At 56.9% G+C, this 7500-nt stretch overlaps 2 non-coding genes and 1 pseudogene across 2 annotated transcripts; all 3 read left to right on the forward strand.

Annotated features, from left to right (window-relative positions):
* Window positions 1-3871: 3871 nt before the first annotated feature.
* Window positions 3872-5681, forward strand: LOC144425325 (small subunit ribosomal RNA). The gene has a single exon (XR_013477469.1). It is a non-coding gene; the product is annotated as a small subunit ribosomal RNA (ribosomal RNA).
* A 298-nt stretch (window positions 5682-5979) lies between these two features.
* Window positions 5980-6133, forward strand: LOC144425429 (5.8S ribosomal RNA). The gene has a single exon (XR_013477521.1). It is a non-coding gene; the product is annotated as a 5.8S ribosomal RNA (ribosomal RNA).
* Window positions 6134-6422: 289 nt separating this feature from the next.
* Window positions 6423-7500, forward strand: part of LOC144425405 (large subunit ribosomal RNA) — a 3664-nt pseudogene continuing 2586 nt past the window's right edge.

Raw genomic sequence — 7500 nt, forward strand, 5'->3', positions numbered from 1 at the left:
GCGTCGCCGGCATCGGCGTCGAAAGAAGCCGAGCCGAAAAAAGTTAAAGTACAAACGTGCAAGCATACTAACCTAACCCTAGGTAAGGCATGTCAGAGCGAAAGACAGTAAACTCGAATGAGCTAAGAAAGAGCGGTGCGGGGCCGGTCGGAGCGCACCCTTTTCTCGGTGGCTGGCGGGCGAGAGAGTGTTGCGTCGCCGGCATCGGCGTCGAAAGAAGCCGAGCCGAAAAAAGTTAAAGTACAAACGTGCAAGCATACTAACCTAACCCTAGGTAATGCATGTCAGAGCGAAAGACAGTAAACTCGAATGAGCCAAGAAAGAGCGGTGCGGGGCCGGTCGGAGCGCACCCTTTTCTCGGTGGCTGGCGGGCGAGAGAGTGCTGCGTCGCCGGCATCGGCGTCGAAAGAAGCCGAGCCGAAAAAAGTTAAAGTACAAACGTGCAAGCATACTAACCTAACCCTAGGTAAGGCATGTCAGAGCGAAAGACAGTAAACTCGAATGAGCTAAGAAAGAGCGGTGCGGGGCCGGTCGGAGCGCACCCTTTTCTCGGTGGCTGGCGGCCGAGAGAGTGCTGCGTCGCCGGCATCGGCGTCGAAAGAAGCCGAGCCGAAAAAAGTTAAAGTACAAACGTGCAAGCATACTAACCTAACCCTAGGTAAGGCATGTCAGAGCGAAAGACAGTAAACTCGAATGAGCCAATAAAGAGCGGTGCGGGGCCGGTCGGAGCGCACCCTTTTCTCGGTGGCTGGCGGGCGAGAGAGTGCTGCGTCGCCGGCATCGGCGTCGAAAGAAGCCGAGCCGAAAAAAGTTAAAGTACAAACGTGCAAGCATACTAACCTAACCCTAGGTAATGCATGTCAGAGCGAAAGACAGTAAACTCGAATGAGCCAAGAAAGAGCGGTGCGGGGCCGGTCGGAGCGCACCCTTTTCTCGGTGGCTGGCGGGCGAGAGAGTGCTGCGTCGCCGGCATCGGCGTCGAAAGAAGCCGAGCCGAAAAAAGTTAAAGTACAAACGTGCAAGCATACTAACCTAACCCTAGGTAATGCATGTCAGAGCGAAAGACAGTAAACTCGAATGAGCCAAGAAAGAGCGGTGCGGGGCCGGTCGGAGCGCACCCTTTTCTCGGTGGCTGGCGGGCGAGAGAGTGCTGCGTCGCCGGCATCGGCGTCGAAAGAAGCCGAGCCGAAAAAAGTTAAAGTACAAACGTGCAAGCATACTAACCTAACCCTAGGTAATGCATGTCAGAGCGAAAGACAGTAAACTCGAATGAGCCAAGAAAGAGCGGTGCGGGGCCGGTCGGAGCGCACCCTTTTCTCGGTGGCTGGCGGGCGAGAGAGTGCTGCGTCGCCGGCATCGGCGTCGAAAGAAGCCGAGCCGAAAAAAGTTAAAGTACAAACGTGCAAGCATACTAACCTAACCCTAGGTAATGCATGTCAGAGCGAAAGACAGTAAACTCGAATGAGCGAAGAAAGAGCGGTGCGGGGCCGGTCGGAGCGCACCCTTTTCTCGGTGGCTGGCGGCCGAGAGAGTGCTGCGTCGCCGGCATCGGCGTCGAAAGAAGCCGAGCCGAAAAAAGTTAAAGTACAAACGTGCAAGCATACTAACCTAACCCTAGGTAAGGCATGTCAGAGCGAAAGACAGTAAACTCGAATGAGCCAATAAAGAGCGGTGCGGGGCCGGTCGGAGCGCACCCTTTTCTCGGTGGCTGGCGGGCGAGAGAGTGCTGCGTCGCCGGCATCGGCGTCGAAAGAAGCCGAGCCGAAAAAAGTTAAAGTACAAACGTGCAAGCATACTAACCTAACCCTAGGTAATGCATGTCAGAGCGAAAGACAGTAAACTCGAATGAGCCAAGAAAGAGCGGTGCGGGGCCGGTCGGAGCGCACCCTTTTCTCGGTGGCTGGCGGCCGAGAGAGTGCTGCGTCGCCGGCATCGGCGTCGAAAGAAGCCGAGCCGAAAAAAGTTAAAGTACAAACGTGCAAGCATACTAACCTAACCCTAGGTAAGGCATGTCAGAGCGAAAGACAGTAAACTCGAATGAGCCAATAAAGAGCGGTGCGGGGCCGGTCGGAGCGCACCCTTTTCTCGGTGGCTGGCGGGCGAGAGAGTGCTGCGTCGCCGGCATCGGCGTCGAAAGAAGCCGAGCCGAAAAAAGTTAAAGTACAAACGTGCAAGCATACTAACCTAACCCTAGGTAAGGCATGTCAGAGCGAAAGACAGTAAACTCGAATGAGCTAAGAAAGAGCGGTGCGGGGCCGGTCGGAGCGCACCCTTTTCTCGGTGGCTGGCGGCCGAGAGAGTGCTGCGTCGCCGGCATCGGCGTCGAAAGAAGCCGAGCCGAAAAAAGTTAAAGTACAAACGTGCAAGCATACTAACCTAACCCTAGGTAATGCATGTCAGAGCGAAAGACAGTAAACTCGAATGAGCCAAGAAAGAGCGGTGCGGGGCCGGTCGGAGCGCACCCTTTTCTCGGTGGCTGGCGGGCGAGAGAGTGCTGCGTCGCCGGCATCGGCGTCGAAAGAAGCCGAGCCGAAAAAAGTTAAAGTACAAACGTGCAAGCATACTAACCTAACCCTAGGTAATGCATGTCAGAGCGAAAGACAGTAAACTCGAATGAGCCAAGAAAGAGCGGTGCGGGGCCGGTCGGAGCGCACCCTTTTCTCGGTGGCTGGCGGGCGAGAGAGTGCTGCGTCGCCGGCATCGGCGTCGAAAGAAGCCGAGCCGAAAAAAGTTAAAGTACAAACGTGCAAGCATACTAACCTAACCCTAGGTAAGGCATGTCAGAGAGAAAGACAGTAAACTCGAATGAGCTAAGAAAGAGCGGTGCGCGGCCGGTCGGAGCGCACCCTTTTCTCGGTGGCTGGCGGCCGAGAGAGTGCTGCGTCGCCGGCATCGGCGTCGAAAGAAGCCGAGCCGAAATAAGTTAAAGTACAAACGTGCAAGCATACTAACCTAACCCTAGGTAAGGCATGTCAGAGCGAAAGACAGTAAACTCGAATGAGCCAATAAAGAGCGGTGCGGGGCCGGTCGGAGCGCACCCTTTTCTCGGTGGCTGGCGGGCGAGAGAGTGCTGCGTCGCCGGCATCGGCGTCGAAAGAAGCCGAGCCGAAAAAAGTTAAAGTACAAACGTGCAAGCATACTAACCTAACCCTAGGTAAGGCATGTCAGAGCGAAAGACAGTAAACTCGAATGAGCTAAGAAAGAGCGGTGCGGGGCCGGTCGGAGCGCACCCTTTTCTCGGTGGCTGGCGGCCGAGAGAGTGCTGCGTCGCCGGCATCGGCGTCGAAAGAAGCCGAGCCGAAAAAAGTTAAAGTACAAACGTGCAAGCATACTAACCTAACCCTAGGTAAGGCATGTCAGAGCGAAAGACAGTAAACTCGAATGAGCCAAGAAAGAGCGGTGCGGGGCCGGTCGGAGCGCACCCTTTTCTCGGTGGCTGGCGGGCGAGAGAGTGCTGCGTCGCCGGCATCGGCGTCGAAAAAAGCCGAGCCAAAAAAAGTTAAAGTACAAACGCGATGCTAATGAGCGAGCCGTTGTCTCGACTAATATGTAGAGGGCGTTCGATCGAGCGTCTGGCTTGAGCGCTTGTCGGCCTAGCAGAACGGTCGCATTGTTATGCCCGGGTTTTAGGCACCGCTGCAGGCGGCCGGCAGAGCTCTTGTTTGTGCAAAACTGAATGGATCGAGCCCGAGAGAGGGCGAGCAAAGAAAAAACGCAAATCGCTCCGCCTGGCACTGTCGGCGAGAGCGTGGACGTCGCGGCCAGCGACTGTCGAAGCTGAGTACGGCCGCAGGCGATCGCCTCGGTCTTAAACAAATGCGACGAGCACGCGCCGGGCGGCCCAGCAAGGGCCGAGCGCAGCTGTCGCAGCTATCTGGTTGATCCTGCCAGTAGTGATATGCTTGTCTCAAAGATTAAGCCATGCAGGTGCAAGTACGAGTTCTCGTAAAGCGAAACTGCGAATGGCTCATTAAATCAGTCTTGGTTTATTTGGTCTCGTAAGCGAAGTGGATAACTGTGGTAATTCTAGAGCTAATACATGCATTAAGCGCCGACTTCGGGAGGCGCGCTTTTATCAGATCAAAACCGACCGGGTTCGTCCTGTGACGTTTGATGACTCTGGATAACCACGCGGATCGTACGGTCTCTGCACCGACGACGTATCATTCAAGTGTCTGCCCTATCAACTGTCGAAGGTACGCTACGTGCCTACCTTTGTGATAACGGGTAACGGGGAATCAGGGTTCGATTCCGGAGAGGGAGCCTGAGAAACGGCTACCACATCCAAGGAAGGCAGCAGGCGCGCAAATTACCCATTCCCGACACGGGGAGGTAGTGACGAAAAATAACAATACAGGACTCTAACGAGGCCCTGTAATTGGAATGAGTACATCCTAAAACTCTTAACGAGTATCCATTGGAGGGCGAGTCTGGTGCCAGCGGCCGCGGTAATTCCAGCTCCAACAGTGTATGCTAAAGTTGTTGCGGTTGAAAAGCTCGTAGTTGGATTTTGGGCGAGCGCCGCCGGTCCGTCGCAAGGCGTGTCACTGGTTGCGTTCGCCTCACCTTCCATTCTCCGTCGGTGCTCTTGACTGAGTGTCGGCGGTGGCCGATAAGTTTACTTTGAAAAAATTAGAGTGTTCAAAGCAGGCTGTTCGCCTGCATAGTGTTGCATGGAATAATGGAATAGGACCTCGGTTCTATTTTGTTGGTTTTCGGAGCACGAGGTAATGATTAAGAGGGACAGACGGGGGCGTCCGTACTCTGCCGTTAGAGGTGAAATTCTTGGATCGGCGGAAGACGAACTACTGCGAAAGCATTCGCCAAGAATGTTTTCTTTAATCAAGAGCGAAAGTCAGAGGTTCGAAGACGATCAGATACCGTCCTAGTTCTGACTATAAACGATGCCAACTAGCGATCGGGAGGCGTTACCATGACGACCTTTCCGGCAGCTTCCGGGAAACCAAAGTCTTTGGGTTCCGGGGGAAGTATGGTTGCAAAGCTGAAACTTAAAGGAATTGACGGAAGGGCACCACCAGGAGTGGAGCCTGCGGCTTAATTTGACTCAACACGGGGAAACTCACCCGGCCCGGACACAGGTAGGATTGACAGATTGAGAGCTCTTTCTTGATTCTGTGGGTGGTGGTGCATGGCCGTTCTTAGTTGGTGGAGCGATTTGTCTGGTTAATTCCGATAACGAACGAGACTCTGGCATGCTAAATAGTTACGCGACCTTCTCGGTCGGCGTCTAACTTCTTAGAGGGACTAGTGGCGTTTAGCCACACGAGATTGAGCAATAACAGGTCTGTGATGCCCTTAGATGTCCGGGGCCGCACGCGCGCTACACTGAGTGAAGCAGCGAGTGTCTAACCTAGGCCGAAAGGTCCGGGTAACCCGTTGAACCTCATTCGTGATTGGGATAGGGACTTGCAATTGTTTCCCTTGAACGAGGAATTCCCAGTAAGCGCAAGTCATCAACTTGCGTTGATTACGTCCCTGCCCTTTGTACACACCGCCCGTCGCTACTACCGATTGAATGGTTTAGTGAGATCCTTGGATCGGCCCCGTCGCGGCTGGCAACGGCCGCGTCGGCGTGTCGAGAAGACGATCAAACTTGATCATTTAGAGGAAGTAAAAGTCGTAACAAGGTTTCCGTAGGTGAACCTGCGGAAGGATCATTACCGAAAGTGGTGGTAGGCCCCGGCCGACCGCGCACTTAATTGTCTTTGGGTGCCGCCGAGAGGGCGGCCGTCAATCGGGGTTCCGCCCCGTGCGACACGCGTAACACGTTGGCATAGCAAGGCAGCCGAGTGCGATGGTGGCTTCTGGGCACCGCGCTCGATGTGCCGCCGGCCCAGCCCGGCGGTCGCTCGGCGCCGTTTGTTGGTGTTTTTGTGCAGTTGTTGTCGGTGGTGGTTTTGTGGTCGATCCCACAGTGTGACGTCCGCGCGCTTCGGCGCCGGGCGAAACGTCGAGGACGACTCTTAACGGTGGATCACTCGGCTCGCGAGTCGATGAAGGACGCAGCCAAGTGCGAGAAGTAATGTGAATTGCAGAACACATTGAACGTCGACCTTCTGAACGCGAATTGCGGTCTCGGGTCAATCCCGGGACCGCGTCTGCCTCAGGGTCGCGTTCGTCCTCACCCGAGGGCCGTCGCCTGGCCTCTGCGAAGACGGCCGGGCGTCGCCCCAAGTTGAAGCGGTCGCCGAGCTTTCTCGGCGCGACCGCGTGTCCCGTACACCGCCGGCCCCTCGACGTGTTCAACTACGTTCGAGGGGCGGGTCCAGGTCGGTCGGTCCGGTCACGAGATCAAGACCGACCGTGGGCCAAGGCGGCGACGGTACGGGCTCGGTCGGCGCCGGCGGCGACGACTTGCGATGCCAGCGGGCCGTGTAAGAAGCGGGCCCGCTTGACACATACGGCCTGAGTTCAGGCGAGAGCACCCGCTGAATTTAAGCATATTATTAAGCGGAGGAAAAGAAACCAACAGGGATTCCCTGAGTAACGGCGAGTGAACCGGGAAGAGTCCAGCGTCGAATCTGCGCGCTTTTCGAGCGCGCCGAGTTGTGACGTACGGAAGTCCCAGTGCGGCTAACGGCGAGCGCCGGTGTCCTTCTGATCGAGGCCTCGTCCCACGGCGGGTGTTAGGCCCATAGGGGCGCTTGCCTTGGCCGCTTCGGGTCTTCTCGGAGTCGGGTTGTTTGGGAATGCAGCCCAAAGCGGGTGGTAAACTCCACCTAAGACTAAATACGGTCGCGAGACCGATAGCGGACAAGTACCGTGAGGGAAAGTTGAAAAGCACTTTGAAGAGAGAGTTCAAGAGTACGTGAAACCGTTGAGAGGCAAACGGGAGGGCCCGTCAGGTCGCCGGCTCGCTTTCAGTTGGGTGCGGGGGCGCGCCGTCTCGGTTCGCGGACGCTTAAGGCGCCGCTGCCGAGTCGGCTCGCGCACCGTCTCAGCGCACTAGCGACCGGCGCGGGTCACGACCGGTTTGCCGTCGGTCTAAGTCCCCGCGCGAAGGTGGCCTCCGCTCCGGCGGGGGTGTTACAGCGCGCGGGCGGTGCGGCCCGGCGGCGGATCGAGTAAAGGATGCCGCGCGCTCTCTGTGTGCGGCCGTCGCCGTTCGGCTGGCTTGTCGTTCGCCTGCACTGTACGCAGTGCCGGTGTTCGGCGTGCTGCCGTTTCGGTGGCGCGCCGTCGACGCGCTCGGGGTCCGTGGCCACGTCGGCCACCCTCCCGACCCGTCTTGAAACACGGACCAAGGAGTCTAACATGAGCGCGAGTCGTCGAGTGGTTCGAGACTCGCAGGCGAAATGAAAGTGAAGGCGGCCTTTGGCCGAACGAGGTCGGACCCGGAGCCCCGTGCGGGCGCCGGCGCACGACCGGCCGATCGCACCCGCTCTGCCGGGGCGGTCGCGCAAGAGCGTCCATGTTGGGACCCGAAAGATGGTGAACTATGCCTGGGAAGGTCGAAGCCAGAGGAAACTCTGGTGGAGG

Source organism: Styela clava, chromosome 7 (genome assembly GCF_964204865.1).
Source record: "Styela clava chromosome 7, kaStyClav1.hap1.2, whole genome shotgun sequence".
Taxonomy (NCBI): Eukaryota; Metazoa; Chordata; class Ascidiacea; order Stolidobranchia; family Styelidae; genus Styela; species Styela clava.